The 21,231-nt window shown below is 36.7% G+C and overlaps 1 long non-coding RNA gene across 1 annotated transcript in view; it reads right to left on the bottom strand.

Moving 5' to 3' along the window:
- The window catches only part of LOC125689381 (uncharacterized), a 36,441-nt gene extending 16,046 nt beyond the window's left edge, over positions 1 to 20,395 (bottom strand). The window contains exons 1-2 of the long non-coding RNA XR_007375235.1: positions 20,369 to 20,395; positions 15,169 to 15,323 (exon numbers count right to left, since the gene is read on the bottom strand). This is a non-coding gene — a long non-coding RNA (uncharacterized LOC125689381). The remainder of the gene's footprint in view (positions 1 to 15,168; positions 15,324 to 20,368) is intronic.
- Between the last annotated feature and the right edge of the window lie 836 nt (positions 20,396 to 21,231).

Consider the following 21,231-nt stretch of genomic DNA (forward strand, 5'->3'; position numbering starts at 1 on the left):
GCAGAGGTATTCCCAGTCCAGCTGTTATACAGATGCTGCAACAACACTGCTCTCCAGGCAAGCCCTCACATAAGCGGTCTCAGAATCACAGTGCCACATCTGAGCTCCTCATACAACAAAGTAAATCACCTGTAATTACATCTGACGGTTCTAGTACTCACTGCTGTACATACAGTATTCACAAAATCTAACCATCTAATCTTTCTAGATCAATCCTTAGCTTGTACTCTGTAGCTCAGAAATGAAGGAGAGATGTTATCAATAGAAATTTCTACTCTTTAAAAGACTAAAGCTCTTTTCTTTCCTCATTTTTTGGGGGAACTGCAGTGACCTATTATAAGAAATGTTTCCTATTCACCTTGCGGTGAGATTTAACTAACCAAACTATAATGCCTTTGTCTGTATCTGAAATAGGGTCTAGACTATTTTTGATAGCTAGAGAGAAACAGACCTTTTATATGTGATATTATCTAATTCAGGTATTGCCTGAAGTTCAGATGATTCATATCTCAAAATTGCTTGTTTATTTCCCCCAATGATCTAGAAAGTCTAGACAGCTCTAATGTTGACTTCCATTTAGAAGTTAGGTCAAATGAGCCTCATCCTTAGAGTCCAAAAAGTATATAAAAAATGCCATGTACCGAATAAAGTCGGCAAAAAGTAGAAAGGAGTTTAAGAGGAAGATGTCTATAAATGTCAAGTCTGTGGTATGTGTTCTTTCTTTCTTTTCTGCAGACGTATATATAATTAGAATTTGCAGCCAGGAGCTATTATAAGTCAGAGCAGTGCTTTCCTGGTTTCTCCCCAGGCAAATATCTCTTATGATTTGAATGGATCTTTTGTCTGAACTGGGACAATGGAACTGTGTTCAGTATTTATGTTTTGCCATAGGGTTTCATTCTTTGCCTGTAGTCAATGACAAACTCAAAGAGATTTGCACCAGTTATTTTAAAATAGTAGCATTCTGATAAAAATAAAACAGACCCTACGAATTCTATATTCTGTTATTCCTTCTGAATGTTAAACTAAATTGGCACTGTTATGGATTCAAATTTTATTTGCTTTTAATTTGTCAGATGAAATGCTGCATGTCTGTGGGCATATAAGTCGAAATGCGCTGAACATACAATTTAATACCTTTTCCATAAATTTAATGAAAGTGAACTATAGTCAGATGACTCATAGAGAGACTTTAAAATAAAATACAATAATATTTCAAGCATCATCGAACAGCATTTTTGATCACAGTTACTGAGAATAACACATATGCAACTTCAGCCAAGTAAAGAATGCACCTTTCTTTGTACTTACAAATATGATTGACAATTACAAACTGACCTAAAATAGTACATTATATTCAGAATTATATGGCAAACTGCTATTATTTAGTTACTATACAAAACAGATGCTTTCCTTTCCAATTTATGTCTAATGAATATGGCTGGCAATTAGAGTATTGAATAGCAATTATTATAACCAGTCTGAAGGAACTAATGATTTAGCATAGTAATGGCATAAAGATTATAGTAGGCAATGATAAACAAACAACTGAAACAAAATCTCAGCCCTGCCAGAGTTCCTCAGGATTCCTGTATGCTGAAGGCAGCTTACAGGAAAGTTGGGAAGGGATTTTTTTATAAGGGCATGAAATGACAGGACAAGGGGAAATAACTATAAACTGGAGGAGGCTAGTTTAGATAGATATTAGGAAGAAATTATTTACTGTGAGGGTGGTGAGATATTGGAACAGGCTGCCCAGCAAAATCATGAATGTCTCCTCCCTCAAAGGAGAGGCCAGGCTGGATGAGACTTTGAGAAACTTGGTCTAGAAGGAAGTGCCCCTGCCCGTAGTCCAGGATTGAAACTAAATGATCTTAAAGGTCCCTTCCAACCCAAAATATTTTATGATTCTATGATTTATTTTTTCATTATTTCTGGAATCCTCATTGTCTTGAAAATGAGTATTTCTGCATTTCCTAGCACTGATGTTATTATAACACACATGCTATTATTTGCCAGTTCTAATTATTGTTACGTCTTACAGTTAATTGGAGAGTGGGTTCATACTGTGAAAGTAACACCTGTCATGGTAAGAAAAGGATTTAGACAGTTCTGGAAAGCAAAATATGCCAATACTTTCCTCATTAAACCATGGAAAGTGATGCAGAACTGAGACTTCTATAAACCAGCAGATAGATAGTTAAAACATTAAGCAATCATTAAAATAAATAAATCCATCAGCTCTAGCACACTGATCACCATAGCAACAGAACTGATATCTTGTGTACAACTTACATATCCCAGCTAAGAGTGTGGATCTGAGGAAGGACACTGCTTTAAACCACAAGAGAAGTCCGAGAAGAGTGGCACGGCAGTACATTTTTTTATTTAAAGAAGATGTATAAACCTTTTCCACAGCCCTGTCATGATAAACTTTATGCTCAGTGGACTTAGACATTTGTGTGGTTTATAACAGTGGATAGATGCATGCTTACATATGGTTATACAAATGTAATCAAATCTCACAAAATTTCACCACAGAGAAGGAGACTCATTTAGTCAGCTGACAGACTGAAATCTTTTAAAGGATTCATCTTGGAAGATAATCAGGGACAATAAGAAATTACCTCAAGGGCTAAAAATGACCCATATCTGTACGGGGCTGCATGTAATTTTTCTGATTGATTCTTTAAAATACAACTGAAGCAACCATTCGATTTTACTAGTTGAGGGTTGCTACAGTTTATTAATTTAGAAGAATTCTCATTTGTTTATTCTTTCACTATTTTCACTGTATTAGCATTTTCTTATCTGAACAAAGAAGCTGTTTTGAATAGCAAAATAAGTGTGCACATATCCTCTCCATTACAAATCCACATATAATACTATTTGTTAGAAGCTCACTTATTTCCTTCTCTTGGTCCTTACTATCTGCCTAGATTTAATACCTGATAAGGGGCATCCTTAGTATCCGTTATCCTTAGTCAAAAACTGAGAATTACTGTTCAGTTCATGTGTAGTATCACTTCTTTTAAATCAGTGGGGCACCTCCGTATATTAATTTGTACATGTAATTAAAATATGCAGTACAGCTTATGCAGGTCCTATAAGTGAAATATAACTTCCATGTAAATATCTTTGTAGATTAGACCAGTTAAGCAACTGTCAATGTTACTCCCATACAGCACAATTCTAGAGTTTTCTGTGAATAATTCTGAAGTGAACTTTAAGGGCAAAATGACATTGTAAGTTTAATATTCATGCTAAATATGAGACAAGTATCTATCCTCTTATTGATTGCTTACATGACCACAGAATGAATTACCATTACAGTCTTGAAAATGAAGATGGACATAAATTCAAATGACTGCAGAAACTGTGTCTTAGAAGGGGAAAAAAGGTTACAAGTTAAAATGAACAAAAAAGGGTCATTATTTGTTCTCTAGGGATTGATTAAGTATGTCAAAGGCAGTCAGCCAACAATCTCTCAGTCTCTTCACTTCAGTGGGAGGTAATGAAATTTAATTAGTGAGAAGAGACAGCTTTCACACTAAGAAGAGGAGTGAAGAGAAAACAGGAACATCAGTGTGCACAGAGAATAATACCACAGTACATAACAATCCTTATTAAAACTGAATTAATAGGCAAAGTTTGGCCTCTGCTCTTTGTAACAGGATTTTCTCATTTTAAATAAAAACCTGAAAAATGAGCTAAAGCTGTATTTTTGTTATTAAGAGTATGAGGCTTAGTTCTGCTAGGTCTGAAGGCTCAAGTACAACCAATACAATTCTGCAGATTAACATGTGCACAATTTCCCCCCCCCCCCCCCCATTCGAAGCAGTATTTGCTTTTTTGCTTTTGTTTGGCTTATCTATTTTAAGGACTTGTGTGCCCCAAAGTTCAGATAAATTGGGGTTTAGATTAACCCAGTTTTTACATGCTTGGATTTCACTACAGATTCCCAGACAAGGTTTGCTAAAATGTGCATTGCTAATGTATCTACAAATGTTCATAAGGATGAACAGCAGCAGATACACTATGCCCATGCCTATGGTCTCAAATTCCTTGCAATATTAGCTTTCCTGAGGAGTGGAATTCTCTTAGTAAAGAGATCTTGGAATTGCTATTTGCATGCAAGAGCCTGGAAACATAAAGGATAATGCACACCAGCCATCCACTGAATCCCCTCTGAGTGACACCCAAAATAGACCCTCTGGAAGGGAGTTCCTCAAGTCCAGCTTGACTTGGACAGATCAGAAGCCACACAGATGGAGTGGGTGTCATCTGCATCTCTGCTCTCAACATGATACAGACAAAACCTACTGCTGAGCACTGAGGACAGGATGAATGAAGTCCATGTTCCTGTGACTCATCATGAGCCATAGATTCTGAAAATAAATATTTTTAAGTATTGCCTATGCACTGATATACTTTTTGTCTTCAGATGACCTGTCAATATCCATGATAGCTCCATATCTTCTAGAAATACAGGCATTTTATAGATTTACATGTCCTGTGTCTTACAAACAGCATCAACTTATTTCAAATTTTACAGTGTGTTACACAAGCAGTTAGGGTTTTTGTAATGCATAGCATGAAAATAACCACCTTTTATTTTTCTCCTCTGTTCCAGGAGGGAGACTCAAGGGATTATTTTTTTTTTTTGTCCAGTTCTCTTTTGAATATATGGCTGAGCCATCTTCCTCAGGACGAGACATCACAATTATTTGTGGTGCTGCTGTTTGGAAAACAGCCGTTCTGGGCTTCCTAGTACCCTGGGTGATGCACATCCAGTGCTGGGCTGTACAAATCTGAAGGACTCTCAGTCTCCTTAGTATCCTCAGATGGGGCCAAGAGCCTGATTTAAAAGGCTGTAGCTATTTTCTAAGGCTTGGGATTCTAAGGACCCTTCTATTCTAACCTTAAGATTTTTATTTATTTAACTGCAAAGCAGTAATTCCAGCTCCAGTCTTGAAACTGTGCTATCCATAAATCCATTTTTTTTTCTTTTTAAACAGTCTTGTTGGTATGTATTATTTTTCATAAAAATTCTAGTGATTATTAATTTGAAATAGAGACTGTTTAACTTTCAGGATACTTAGAACCATGATTTCCATGTTTCTTTTATGTGCCCTGGGTGCAAGGAGGAAAAATAAAATGAGGGTATCAGAAAAATAAAACGTCGATGCTCATGCTCACGCTCACGTAAGCTCAGACTAGTTATGTTCTTAAGCCCCATCAAACTCTTTTCTTCTTTTCACTCTCTCCTAGTACAAAACACTTTGTGACTTAATATATTTTTTAAATATGTTTTTGGGCCATTCTAAAGAAGCCTATTATAGAAGTGCTACTGTATAAAACTCAATGGAAGAAATTCAGGAAAACTACAAAGGCTACAATGCATGCTTACTAATTTCAAGAGTTCTGTGGTAAGACATTCTTTCTGATCATTTTCATACTGTAAACAAATCTAGGGCAAAGGGAAATCCTGTGTTACGATTTTGAACAAGTTCAAGTGAAACAGGGAACAGAGTTTCTGAAGATGATAAAATTAATGGCTGGAAACTGGAGCATAGGAAGTTCCGCACAAACATGCGCAAGAACTTCTTTACAGTGAGGTGACGGAGCACTGGAACAGGCTGCCCAGGGAGGTGGTGGAGTCTCCTTCTCTGGAGATGTTCAAGGCCTGCCTGGATGCCTACCTGTGCTACCTGCTGTAGGGAACCTGCTTTGGCAGGGGGGTTGGACTCGATGATCTCTGGAGGTCCCTTCCAACCCCTACAATTCTGTGATACCTTAAATAACTTTGGGTTTCCATACAAAACCAAAAATTTACATCTGCAATTAGAAAAATCTTCTGCTGTGAACAAAGTGCCAGCAGAATTTCAGTTCTTCAGTTTAGCTAAAACTAAGCTTCATTTTGCAGCATTTGAGGATCAAACTACAAAAGTCTGTTGACCTTTCCTGTCAACTGTGAAGAAGTTCCTATTACATTACATTACAGTTTTTCTATGTTTTTTACTCCTAAGTCTTTCAAAATGATCAGCTTTGGTTTTGTTGCTACAAAAATGACATACAGAAAATAGCATTCCCTAGGGAGTGCTTAGATCTGTCAGTTTCTCTCAATGTATTTATCTGCTAATATTTCTTACTTTCTGTTGAATTGACTCATGTCAGCCTAATGAGCTTCCTATTGTAATCCCACATCTGATTACTTGCACACAGTAGAATTATTCAAAGCAACGCAGCCATTGATCATCACTGCTAATTTCTCCTGAGAAACTGTATAAAAAGATCAAGTGAAAGAGAACAAAGAATAAAAGGGTACAAGATCTAAGCCCATAAAAAACTCAGCATAAAAATGAAGAGCAAGTGCTGCAAGGAATGTGTAAGATAATTTGATGAGATAAAGAATATAGTTTGGAATCCACAGATTTCATACCTACTCCAAATACAATATTATATACTTCTACCTTGGCCTAATGAACCTCCAAGTGAAAACAAGGTTTACTCAGTAGCAACAAATCCAGTACAATAAATCATAGTATTAGGGAAAGGTATCTACAATAAACTTCAAGTGGCAATATCCAAAAAGATGATTACGTAAATATGACAGCTTACATCATAGTCAAGGAATCAAGGGGGACAATAAAAACCAGTTGTTCATCAATGAAAGAAGCTTCAACTCCAGTTTTAATACTAGACAGTTTGTTCTTGACATAAGCCCAGTATTTCATATTTCTCTTCATTTCCAGAATCTCCTAGATGTGTGAACTGAATTGCAAACCACAGTGTTAAATGTAGGAGAGGATACCTCATCAGACGTGGTTTTATCAACTGGTAATGAGAGGGGAAGAAAAAAAAAAAAAAAAAAAAGATCTTTCCCCCTTTATTTAAAATAAAGACATTTCATTTTCAGAATTGCAATAAATTCCACAGTCTGAAGTCTTAGATAAGAATTAAAGTAGCTTATTTCTTACTTCAGCCTTTTTCACAGTTATTTTCGACAGGGGGACTGGACAGGATGAAAACACCCTTAGATGTTTCACCTAACACCTTTAAGTTAGAATATATTTTCATGCTACATGACTGCCAGAAACAACAGAAAGAACCAGAACAAACCAAAATAAGGAGCTACAATGCAGTGCTCTCTCTCTCCAGAGAGAGCATGTGAGAATAGACAGCCCTGGGATTGTTGCTAGTTATGCTATATGTTTATCTGAAAAATGCTTAGATATTCTAGTTAGATACGTGACATAAGAACTTACAAAAAATAGAATATGATGAGACCAGTTGAAATATTAAAATATTATATTAAAAATGTATCTGGAAATAATAAAAACCTTTCACATTCCAGCAGGAAAGTGGATGCACCTGATGCACCTGAATGAAACTAAACCATTGATTTAAGAAATAAATTTACGTCCTATGCATCATCCATAGGTGAATCACAGTTTATGATGAGACCCATGATTTAAAATACTGTTAGCAGTCATCTTAGGAGAGATCATACACAATAAGGTATTCATTCAAGATATAGGCCCATAAAGGACTCATACTAGCTTAGCATATTGGAAATCCATCAGCAACGTTCTATGGTTAATGGAGAAAAACTCCCTCTTTTTAAGTGGCAGAAATTTAAACCATTATTAAAAAAGTTTGAATAAATTACAATTGCAGATGCTACCTTCCTAATGTATTTTAAATATATGAATAGTCACATTCAAACCTTGCATATGCATTTTCAGTGTTCATGCCAGAGTATTTCTAACTCTATTCCTATGCGTTTTAATGTAAAACTACAGTATCAGAAACTTGCCATTTACGTATTTTCCCATCTACACATTTCTCAACAGTAGAGTGTTTACGTGCGCTATAATACTCCTAATTACATATAACCTCAGATGATGCATAAGTGGAACTCCACTGATTTCAGTTGTGTAAATTCACTCTGGGTGATAAGTCTCTTTGAGAAACTGCATTAAGGCAGTGAGGTCACAGCAGCTGACACTGTACAGGAAGGAATACAAAATACACTCTTGAAACAACAAGTGAGTTTTGATTTCTTTGAGGACAGTCTACTTGAGGTTTTGCAGACTTTCTCCTGTAGAGTGGAGATAGCGTCAGTTCTTGGACAAAAGATATTCACTTAGCTACTGAGCCTTGTGGCCCTAGAAAAACAAGATGAAGTTGAGTTTAATGTTTTCACTGGGGTGTGCTGAAGCTGATATTCAATTCAGGAACTGCTTTTGCTGAAGGACATTGTCTTTTAGCAGCAGTTGAAAGAAGGTGAAAAATGGAAGGTGAGCAGAGGGTGCAGGAGACCTCTAATTCAAAAACATCTTAAAATTCTAGCCATTTTAAAATAGCTGGTTTTATGTGAAAACATAATTGTGTCAGACGCACAGTAGGGAGACCATTATTATCTCCTTGAACAAACTGAAGTGCTGCATGGTAAGGTGTGAATGTGGAGAATTTGAAGCAACTACAGCTTATAGAAGAGCTCTGAACAGTGAGGTACACTCTACTTTCTGAATGTTTTTGGCATTTAAAAGGTTGTAGAAGAAATAAAAACTAATGAGATGGCATTGCCCTTTGTTGAGGTCAGCTGCCAAGAATTGATGTACTTTCTTCTCAACTATGCCATAGATTCAGACGTCTTTAGGGCTGGAAAAGACTTGTAGGCTTCCTAGTTTAACTGCAAATTACTCAAGCCATTGACATTCCCTTGAATATATCGGTATTGAATTCCATAGCTAAATCAGAATTTCATAGGAGGTTTCCTCTTAATTTGCCTTCTGCAGTGGAGTAGTTAACAATGAAATAACATTAACAAAAAGAGAACAGACATTAGTCCAGTAAATCTAATGATTATATACACTCCACCAAAAGTACAACTCCATTTGAGTTCTAAAGAAATCTCATGGAAAAGCAGTGAGCATTATACAGTGAAAGAAGTTTGCCATCCTGTATTCTTGCATGCCAGCTGGCAAAGGTAGGAGCAATGAGATTTGAACTGAATATTAAACAGAAAGAAGAACTAGTAACAGATCAATTCTGCAGGCCTAATAATATTTCTCTTGCAAATGATATCTACTCGCATGTTCGTCTTGCAAGAAGCAGGTCTGAAAATACAAGGAGTTTATGTTAATTTTTTTGAGTTGGGGGAACTGGGTTTTCTCTGTAGACTCTCTGATTTAAAAGACCACAGTGCTTGGAGCTTTCATAGAGCTTGGCAGATTTCTACAACACTGCTGGGAACGAGAAGATCATTGTTATGCTGTAAATATTAACTAAGCAAGCTTTCCAGGTAACACTGGAAAATGGACATCAGGCCTTAATCATAAGACACCTGCTTTTTTTTTTTAAATCTGTAATTTTCCCCAAGCACACATGGATCATCTTAGTGGCCTGTGCTATGAGTACTGTACAAAAGATCAGAAAGATTTAGCATTTATCAGGTGAATCAAGAGTTTCTCACAGATATCTGGATTGATGAGAAAAAGAAAATCAGGAACACTCTTATCAGGAATACTCTTATAGAGTATTTTTACATAGAACATAATAAACCCTAGTGCCTAAAAACAAAGAACCTGTTTGACGTGTTCTGTGTACACCATGCTGATTCTTTTTTTTTTTTTTCTCCTTTTCTTTCTTCTCCTGCTAGTTTTCCTTTATTTCAGTCTGTGTGGCTCTGAACTATCCAATCTGTTCTTTGTACCTACATCTTTCTTTATTCTCAGCCTTTGGTCAAATAAATAAGAGTTTAAAAAAGTCTTATTTTCTCTTCATTTCACTGCCTATACCTATTTATTAGTTTGAAATGCAGTAACATTCAATTTCCATAACAAAAGTCTAGATCTAAACAGTACATTTCAGAGTATCAATCAGATATCTCCTTATGGTTTTAAATAGACAACATAAGAAGAGTATGAAATCAGTTCACCAATCCTCATTTTTGCCTGTGGCTGTTAAAGAGAAAACAATTCTGCTGAAACTGTAGAATAGGAAAGTGATTTTGATGCCAGTATATGTTGTAGGAAGCTCTCTATCAGACATTAGGTCAATCTGAACTGGAAAAGAATATTATGTCTTCTCAGGAAAATTACTTTGCAGTCAATTTCCCCAAGTGTTGGAAGACTGAAATGGAGAAATAAAAATTCATCTAATGGAGAAATTGATAGATAATTTGAAATTAATCAGGAAATATGAAATTACTCCAAACTTAATCACATCAGTTTGCAGATGTTGTTAAGATTAGCACATTTCATGATATTTGTAGTGTGCAGAAAACAAACTATTATTCCTCTACTAATTTGATATATTTACCTGTTATTTCCATATGGTAAATTATTTTAGACTGGAAGCTTTACTTCACCCTGTCCAATTTTTACTATGTGAAGCCATCTAGCCTAAAACCACAACTGTAAAATTCCATAGTAATACCAGCAGTGATAGTAATGTTGTAGGAACTACTATTATCCTAGATACAGGAAACAGGTTTTTTCTTTGGCTAGAAAATAACAGGAATACCAAACTACACTTTATGTATATCAGCTGCTTTTTAATCCTCATTATAGTAATTTCTGTCATTATTTATCTTTTAATTATGGGTTATTCTAACACTGCCTGCATAGAGCATCACTTCTACAGGAAGTTTATAAACACTGGAACAGATGTCATTTTGTTTCATGGAAAGCTCTTAAATATTAGCAAGCGTACTTCTACCAAGATATTGAAACTCATATACATAATCACCTGGACTATGGGACATATGGTACAATTTTTAACATAGGTAGTATATGCTAAAGTGAGTTTGATAGTTCAGCAGTCACAGAATCTTTAGGCTAGTCTGTATACTTTTAACTGACATTATTAGAATCTGAATTCTTAAATGAAAATTTTTAAAAATAGTTTGAAGAGCTGCCTGAGATGCGTAAAGAACAAGACTATTAACATGAACAGATTAAAAGAACAAATCAAAAAGATTTACAATCAGGATCAACTCCAGGAAAATACCAGCTGCAATTTCTGTTTAAGATTTTAACATTCTGGGTAAGCTCCTAAAAATCTATCATTATATTAGTATTTGAAAGCAGAAAATCTCCAAAATATTGAGAATATCAAGGAGAGGAACTTGCGATTATATTTAGAGCACACTGATGAAGTAATTTTTTCCTCAATACATATGAAAGATCAATTCAGCAAATGCTTGCAAAGTTCTTTGGAGGTGAAAGTAAGTGTTACTGGATGCTATCATACTAATGAAGTAGCCTGTTAATCTTTTCTCAGTCTTTCTTCCAAGTAGAAAAAAACTGGAGGAATAATAAAAAAAAAAAAAAGAAAAAGAAGGCAGTCTGCATTCACCTAAACACCTGAAAGTTCAGCAGGACTCCACAACAAGATCTTCATGCGTCTCTGCAACACATCCTACAGGGCTTTGATTTCACATGTTGCAGGAGACACTGGCTTTGGGAGGAAAGACTCACTGGATAAAAGCACCCAGGAGAGAAGCCCGGGCTTCGTGAGAAACGCAAAAATACCTCAGCAGATCTTAGGGCAAGGAAAAGAACATTAGAGCATTTTCAGTTGCACAATACTGCGTGATACAGCCTTGCTTTCTTCCAAGATCTCTGCTTTGAGGATTTTTTGTTACTGTAATGCTGCCTGTGAGTGATTAAATTTCTCTGCGTTTCTTTGAGAATAGTGAGATTGTTTCTTACACACAAATAATGTTTACTAGAATCATGTATGGCAAAAAAACTCTTGCATTTGAGGAAGACATTTTTAATACATCCCTCCTTATCTTAGGTTATCCCAATTATGTTAATTGCTCCATTCATAACTAAAAATGCTCATCTATAGTATATCAGTCTACCATATATACATGTCAAATAATGCATGAATTCCTAGATGGATCCTAACTCTTATTCTCCCCTCTTTCCCAAGTACAACAGAAAGCACATGAACAGGAGTTTATGTGCCATGATTACCTTACAACCTGTAATGCAAGATAAAGGTAGCCATTAACTTACTTCTGCTAAGTCTTAGAATATCTGAAGCACACGTGTATCTTAAAGCACGTCAGTGATGAGCGCCTTTTATTTCTCTAAAGAATAAACACCTTTTACAGAGAAAGATACGGAACAGACTCTGGGGTATGTGGATACATACACATTGCAACCTACAGCTGTGTGAGAAAACTAAGAATGTTTGTAATAATATAATTTTTTTTTTGCTGTCCATTAGACACATTGAACAATCAGCACAAAAGTAACGTGTTGTGGAGGTATTTAGTAGGTCATGTACAGAAAGAAACTGACAACTTATCAATGTAACAACTGGAAAGAGTGATCTTTCTCTTCCTGCCTGAATTACTGTCAGCAACTACAAAACTGCCATCACATTCATAGGTGAGTATAATCTTACCTGGAGTAAGAATCTTTAGAAGTGAGAAAAATGATATGAAAATTTGCTAGTACCTCTCAGGGGATCTACAGGGTCTGCTGAGAAGCTATCACCTGATCATAAAACTCAAGCATCTGTAACCTGAAATTACTGAGCACAGAGTTATGAGCAATGCCATCTACTTTTTATGCTGTAAATATCATATAACTAGAACAAGAGTTTCATCGTTGCTCTGTTTGACTCTGATATAATGCAGCGTTTAATCAGTCTACCTAAAATCACCATCACATAAAGAAATTTTTCTTGAACTACTAGTAATAGGGGTTTATATGAAAGCAATAATTTCACAAAATAAAAATAACTACATCTTCCCAATATGTACAGAGAATGACTCACCTGACATTCTGATTCTAGTGGATACTTGAAAAACAACTTGAGTATCATATTATAATTCCTGTGCTAACAGCAGAAAGTGAAGATAATTTGAAAACATGATATTTTTAAGGCTGTTACTTGCTCCTTGGAGAGCTAATGTCTTGAGAACTAAAAGTTTCAGTAGCTGATACATTTTCTTTTGTGTTAAGATACTGGTATTAAATGGAACATGTAGGAGTCAATCTTTCCAAATAAAGCAGAGATATTTCTGTTAAAAGAAAAAAGTATTTTAACTAGAATTTGTTTTTACAGATAATGTTGGCAACAAATTAAGAGCTTTTTTTGGCTGGATATTTCTACAATAGCATGTTCCAGTAACAGCAGGTCAAGGGAGGTGATCCTTCCCCTCTATTCTGCCTTGGTAAGGCCTCATCTGGAGTACTGCATCCAGTTCTGGGCTCCCCAGCACAAAAAAGACAGGGATCTCTTGGAAAGAGTCCAGAAGAGGGCCACAAAGATGGTGAAAGGCCTGGAGCATCTCTCCTATGAGGAAAGGCTGAGTGAACTGGGTCTGTTCAGCCTTGGGAAAAGAAGACTGAGAGGGACCTGATCCAGGTCTATAAATACCTAAGGTGTGGGGGAAAGAGCGGTGTGGCCAGACCGTTTTCAGCAGTGTGTGGAGACAGTACAGGGGGGAAACGGCCGGAAACTGCAGCATAGGAAGTTCCACAAAAATGTGTGCAAGAACTTCTTTACAGTGAGGTGACGGAGCACTGGAACAGGCTGCCCAGGGAGGTGGTGGAGTCTCCTTCTCTGGAGATGTTCAAGACCTGCCTGGATGCCTACCTGTGCGACCTGCTGTAGGGAACCTGCTTTGGCAGGGGGGTTGGAATCAACCTCTCAAGGTCCCTTCCAACCCCTACAGATTCTGTAATGGTGCACAAATAAGAGCCTTCATTTTGAATGTAGGCATTTGTCAGCTAACATCAGATGCACGTTCAACTGTTTTACCTATGTAAGTAGATCATTTCTAAAGTCAACAGTGCTTAGAAGAGGCTTTATTAAAACTTAAGATAAATGGGAAGTGTTAACTTCATTTAATGGAAACAAAGTTATTAAATTCCAGAATGCACACGTTGGTTTTTTTTGACATGTATTCAAATTATACCAAGACATATGATGATTAAGCCTATCCAGATGTACTTTATTATTGATTCCTAATAAAAGATTTTCTGTTAGGAAGGCACACGGGAATGTGTTGATTCATTCTACACAGGACAGAAAGTGTTTTATGAATTAAATGAAAATGAACTTATATTTGGATTGGTTTACTGTCAAAAAGCTGCTTCTAATCATGAGAACAAACTGGAAACAAATAAGATAGTAAGAAAATACTATGACTCAATGCACAAAAAAGCAAAAATTTCTAATTGATGTTCTCAAGTGAATGTCTTAGTCTTTTTCAAAAGGACAGTAAGTTTGAATTGAAGTTTTTTATCCACAGAAAAGTAACATTAGGTTCTGACTCTTTTCAGAACAAATGCTCTCTATTTCATGTTAGTCCCAGGTACATAACAGAGAAAAAGTAATAACAAGATCATTGCTAACTTATTCATGTGCTTTGGAATTACCTTTGGAAAAATCTCATCAGAAACATTGGGAAAGCTCAGAGTATGGTGCAGTTGAAATGCACGCAATATGAAAAAAATGATTCCCAAGGGAAAAGCTGTATTCTAGCCATTATTTTTGTATAAATATATAAATATTATGCATCAAAACATGATTTTCAACAGAATGGTTGATACAACATTTAATTGTTATTATTTATACGGTCTCACTATGTACTGCTTTGGAAAAAAGTCATTTCATCCCTTTCTAGATCATCTCTGAACTAGGGAAAAACTCTCCACTGGTTCCCATAGAATAGGAAGCACTGCATATTTGTACCTATGTCAGGGTTACTTGTAAATAAATAAACAAACAAACAAGTAGTGCATTAGAAATCCCTTGAAAGAGAAATTACAGAAAAATAAAAACATAATTCACTACTTGGAGAGAAAAATAAAAAATGATACTTATTTTTGAAATAGGTCATATATCACCAATTTGTTTGCACTAGTGCAAGATGTATTAGGCACCTAGTCTAAATGAGGACTCTGTGATCTAAGAGGAGAAAGAATGCATTTCACAAAAGTAGTGGATTTGCTGTTAATCTTTTTTCTCTGTAACATAAGAGACAACACTCCACTTCCCGAGAAGGCTAGTCCTGTTAATGCAATCCATCCACACACACATATATACACAGAAGACCTTCCTTGTTCTGTTCCTATTTGTCCTATCTTTGAATTCCTTGCTTATTATTTGGACATCAGCAAAACTACTTACAGCATTTTCCTTTCCTCCATCATCGGGATCAATCAGGAAGATCTCATTACTGAAAGTTTTCTTCCACCAAAAACTCCTTGTTGATTAGATACAACTGCCACTAAGCAAGCTGACCAGGAGGGGCAAGGAAGAGCCCATGAAAGGAGTGGTTTGTCCTGCAAAGAAAATAGGGGGAGAGAGCTGAGTGGAGATGTTGTCAGAGCATACTGTTGGTGCTAGTTTAGATTGAGAGTTCCTGTGGAGACAAATTTATTCTAAAAACTAATTGTGTTCAGGAAAGAACTGAAGCTTCCGTTAGAGAAGAGATAGCAGACAAATTGTGACTCTATCAGGGCAGATCTATGAACAGCAGAATGTGGGGATGAAGATGTACACAAGTCTGAGACTTGTTTCTCTTTAAATGGAGGAAATAAATCTCTATGGACACCCATATGGGTTTTGTATTTACCATGGAATGCACACCTCCTATTTTTTCTTTCAGTAGGAATCTTGTAATTTGTCAACAGGCAGTATTATATTAGACTTTTTACTATCCCAAATTTCAATATCATCTATCCTCTCAGGATTCACAAGCGTTTTGTAAAATTGCTAGTCCTGACTTCTCCACCATACAAAAAATGCATAAAACATAAAAGTTACACAAAAGGAAAACATAGCGATTTAAGTGTCTTCAAATAATACAAACAAACAATTATAGCAGATACTGTGCAATGACAGCTTGCTGCCTTTTTTTCCTGCTTCAAAAAGTGTTAGAGAAAGTGTTTTCCTATATAAGAAATTAACATGCTTTTAAAGTACTGCTAAGAATAGTGTTTGCACTGTGACAAGGAAAGGAGAATCCTATATTAGCTGCCATAGGTATCATGATTAATCCATCCACACAGTTTCCATCTGCACTAAGGATACAGATGATTCTTTTGTTACAAGTAAAGCGAATTTTCTCAGGAAGCTCTATGTAAAATGCCAGAATTACGTTTGTTCAGTCATAATTGAGCAGCAAAAGAGCATATTAACTGTCTTTGACAGTGGACATCTAAATCTAATTGCCATGAACCTTTCTGCCAGAGTTGCATTTCTTTAACAATATTAGTTGTCCTACACAGGGCCCCTTCAATCTGACTGTGACTTTATTGCTAAGGCAACCACATGTGTTCTGCAAGCAGCAGCCATTTATATTCAACTTCCCATAGACTGATAAAGCAGAGCTTTTAAACAGCATTTTCTTTCATCTGTAAAAACTAAGTCCTGAGGGAGATTTACCAACTTATACCAGTTGAAGATCTGGATCAAAGAGCCTGAAAACCTGACAGAGAGCACAGGGAAAAGAAGCAACAACCTAGGCAGCTCAGCAATGACTGATAGATATGATGAAGGAATCCCCGAAGTCTGAAAATAGGCTGAGGTCCAGCTCTTTAATTAGCACAATACAGTCTGAGTTCCCTGCTGTGCATGGCTGAGAAGGGAACTGAAATGAGATCTGTTTCTTTGCAAGGAAGTACAGGCTTGGACATCTTCCCTCTCTGTCTTACTACTCCTCCAAAAGCATGCAGAGCAGGATTTTTCAAACCTGTCAGTCAAATCCACAGCAAAATGATATACTGCACTCTATGTGTTCAAGTAGTGAATTTACTGCACTTCAGCATTATCCTTTTCTTAGACATTCTGGAGTTGGTAATCTCACCAGAGCCCTGGGAGAACTGAATCGACTTTGTCATGTTGATGTGGTGGTGTTTACAGCACATATCTGGAAGGTGCAAAAGAACTGTGCTGAGGATGTACGAGCTGCCATTACAAAAACAGTTCCTGACTGCTGACAACTTTTTTTTTCCACTCCCACATTTTTGCCCCCACAGTTTGTATTTATACACAGTGCCCCCACTTAAACCAACTATATAATATTTCAATATTGCTTTTCTAATTATAAGACCATACATCTACCTTCAGGAAGTCTGCTCCATAAGGGTGCCTTCCTCAGGGCTGTGGCGATTTGCAGACCCTTCCTGCCTGCTTCTGGGTCCCCAGAGCATGAGCAGCTGCAGCTCATCACATCAAGGCAATCTCACTCAGCTGCTGCTGAGGTTTGGGCACAAGGCATTCCTACTCTTACTGAACATGTCCAGCCCCCTGACTCTCTACTTCATTTGGGATTTCCCCAGTTCCCTGCCTCTCCCTCTCCAAATAGACACCAAGATAATTGCTACCTCGATATATGTTTTGCTGTTGAGATATATGCAAGAGCTAAAAATCTCTTGGTTTGAAAGAAGTTTTCATTCAGAGACAAGACTTGAGATTTCTCTGCTGTTGGTCCTACCCAGAAAATATAGAAAGACAAGCACACATGACATTCCTTCTCCAAAATACAGCAATGCATTAATTTCAATGAAGTAGTTACAGGCAGGGCTTGCTTTCATATAAGCTTGAAGTTTTGCTTGTTTTATTCTTCCTGCACAAGCAAGACATAACATCATCAAAACAGTGCAAGGTTTGGGTGGTTTTCTTTTATTTGCTTCATTTTTATGATTTTTCTTTCACTGTGGACAATGACATATTTTCCCTAAACATGAAATGTGCTTAGAAACAACTACTATTTTTGGTTGAAAAATTTAAAAAGGAAAGCAAGCCCAAAACACAGCTGGAGGCGGATACTGCGCATTGAAAGTTTGGCCTAAATCTGTATATTTTACAAGATTACAAGCAGTGGAAAACAGTGTCAAAGAGTGGAGAGCACCAAGCAGCTACTCTAATGGGTGCCATTGACTCTTTCTGCAATGTTCACATTATGGTAAACAGAATTAAAGGCAACATTGTTAAGTGCAACACAAATGAAAGTGACGCAGACACGCAACAAAAGTAACATCAAGCAAGGGGCAAGGAGGGTCTGCTCTTGCTTCCAGCTAAATGGCTCAGTAAGTTAAAACTGGTCTATTTCTCCTCACAGTTATCAAATGCTTGACAGACTTTTGAAGATGGAGCAGAAGATGTGATTGAGTGCCATGATAGCACAGCTGCTGGTGCAGTCTTGCTCTGATCTGAGATCTCATGAGCAAAAGGTCACCTTGACTTTCATTTCTCATTTTTAAAAGCAAACAGGCACAAACTCTTGGCTCCCTTCTGTTCTGGAGCTCACCAGTGAAATAAAGAGATCAAGCCAGTGTAGCAGAAATCAGCTGAATGCAAAGAATTGTATGGAGAGGGGACAGCAGATCAAAGTGACCAAAGGGCAGCTTCCTCTACCCAGCTGGGTGCTTGTGGCCAGGGTCAAAGTGCAGAGCCTGCGCTGCACCATAAATGCTATCCTGGACTCAGAGTACTAGCAAGATATTTAAAATATTTGGAGTTTTGGTCTTCAAAATTAGCTTAATATCCCATCAATTTTAACTAAAACTGGTGAAGTGAGCTACAGTTTTATGTATTCAGAAACAAATCTTTTCAGTTCTAGCATTTTAGACTGTCAAATCACTGAAGAGGATTGAAGGTCATGTTTTCTTTCACATTTAATGTTTCAAAAAAGTTGTATATCTATAAGAAAAATAAACTTTGATGTTTCAAAGACTTTTAAAAGTAGATTTCACTAGATTAAAAAACCCTAAATATTTATGGAAACGCTCATGTTTTCTTCTAGTCTCGCCCTCTCTCAAAAAACTGGTAGCATAGAATGAAATTTTGATATCCTCTTTCTTAAGAGTAGAAAAGGGTCTTCCTGTTCACATTTCTCCTACTTTCACTTTGGATGAAGTTACTTCCAAAAGGATTGAATGAAGCTATTCTTGAGATTGAGAACAAGCAATGACAGGCAATAAGATTTTTTTTTATAGTTAATCAAATTCTCAAAAATGAGAGGAGAGAGAAGTTCCCACAGTAAGTTATTGTTTTTAGGATGATAAAAATAAGAAATATAAAAAAGAAGAAAAATATAATTTTACACAATTTTAGTTTGGAAAATATTACTGAATAATTTTATTGATTTAAAACAGCTTTAATCAAAGGCTTCTCTTGGGAAAATTCTCATGAATAAGCTTTTTCATCCCCCAATGATTAATAAGCATTGCAGTGTTAGAGCAGTCTAAAATGAAACCTTCAGTGAAAGTCAAGACAAAAATGATGCTATAGAGAGTTTATGAATGCATCACAAACATCATATCTTTTTAACAACTAGTAATCCAGAAGAGACTGCTTTTAAAAGAAGGTTTTAAAAGAAATTCAACCTCCAAAACAGTTCTGGAAATATTGAAGCCTTAAAGGTTACCCGAAATAAATAAGTTGGTGGATGCGTTATCCAAGGTGAGGAAAAAGGAGTACATGCCCACACTACTGCTGTTTTTATGAGGTACTATAAAAGCCAGGTGAAAAGCTTGTTCAAATAAAATTGCAATTTTAATATAATTTTTGGAGGCCCTTTAGATTTTGATTTTTATGAGCATAAAGAATGTAATTAACCCCTTTTTCCATTTGTTCTGCAAATCTGTCCTATAATATATCATAGATTTAATCCAGTATTGTTGAACACATACCTTGCTCTGACTGATTATTTTCACAAACATATTATCTAAACTATTCCTTCCTGCAAGCAGCATTCATCTATAGCAAAATATTTTAACTATTTTCTTTCTGAACAATCACTACTCCTCATGTATGTCTTTTGGGGGAAGTTACAGAGCTGCCATTTTAAGAGAGCTTATTTTTCTTAACTACTCGACACCCTCCCCTCCTGAGGAAGACTTGTAAAGAACTGCAGGGTAGTTTTTTTTGTTTACCTAAGGCACACAGCGTGAGCAATGAGGTGCCTCATCACTATGGGCAAAAACGTCTCCCTAGAAGGTTATAAAATTGTCCTGGGGAAAAAACAACATTTTCACTGTCTCAGCCTAATTGACTTTCACTTCATCCTTTAAGATGAAACAAAGGCTCACTGCAATTGAGACTTTCTATAAGGTTGAGGTTTAACCCAGCAGACAGCTAAATATCACAAAGGATTTGCTCATTCCCCACTCTTCTCCCTCTCCCCAGGTGGGGCAAGGAAGAGAGCTGGAACCAAAATAGAACTCATGGGTTGAGATAAAAACTACTTACTAGCAGAGAAAAAGAAAATTGAAACAAACAACAAATAAAGCAGTAACAACTATATAAACACGACACAATCAGTCATCACCCACCCTCTGGCTGACACACACCACAGCCCATCAGCAATACAAGGACTCACCACTTACTGATCAACATCCAGGAATCCCCTAGCACTAACTAGCCTCCGCTCAACTCCCCACGGCTTTATAGCCTTCCACACGATGGACTAATCCCTAGCCTAATTTACCCCACCTGTTCTGGCTCTGCCCCCTGCTGAGTGGCCCTGCCTGATCCCAGGTGTGCTCCCGTTATTCAGCAACAATCAAACACTGGTGTGGTATTAACACTGTCTTGGCTGTAAACCAGAACCAAAGGTACATTGCATGAACAATTCAGAACAAACTCAGTGGGGCTCTGTTTGTTCCCTATCAGTACATTGCATGTTGCAGTGAGCTAGCTAATACATTCCAACAGATCCACCATTTCCAAAACAAAAGATGAATTTACATAACTTAAAGATGTGATTACTTACTGTGCTGTTTGATGCTGGCCCCCAGAACTACTTGCCTACAGAGTTTGGATTGTGATTTAAAGTGGTCTTAATGGTCCTTGAGACAGCTTCCCATGTTGTTCGGGAGTGGCTGCTGGTCCAGATAGCAGACTCCAGCTCAGCGTCTGCTGATTAGAATATCAACTTGAGATGTTGCTCTTAATTCCACTACAACACCATTTCTCAATCTAATCAATCTTCATCATTACGATAATTTAAAAAAAAAAAAAAAAAAGTTTAAAATTATCCTTTTGTGAATTTAACATTGCAACCTGCTATTATTATATCTTGAATAGTTCTCATCTTTCCTTTTGCACCAGTTTGGCACTTATCAGCAATTACGAAGTTATTTAAGTGAGATCTGCCTGTTTCTTTCCTTAATTTTACTTCACAAATCCCCTTTGTTTATTGGGGATCTTTGCAGTCGCATTTGTCTGGTAGACATTAACTTG

This window comes from Lagopus muta, chromosome 2, assembly GCF_023343835.1.
Source record: "Lagopus muta isolate bLagMut1 chromosome 2, bLagMut1 primary, whole genome shotgun sequence".
Classification (NCBI taxonomy): domain Eukaryota; kingdom Metazoa; phylum Chordata; class Aves; order Galliformes; family Phasianidae; genus Lagopus; species Lagopus muta.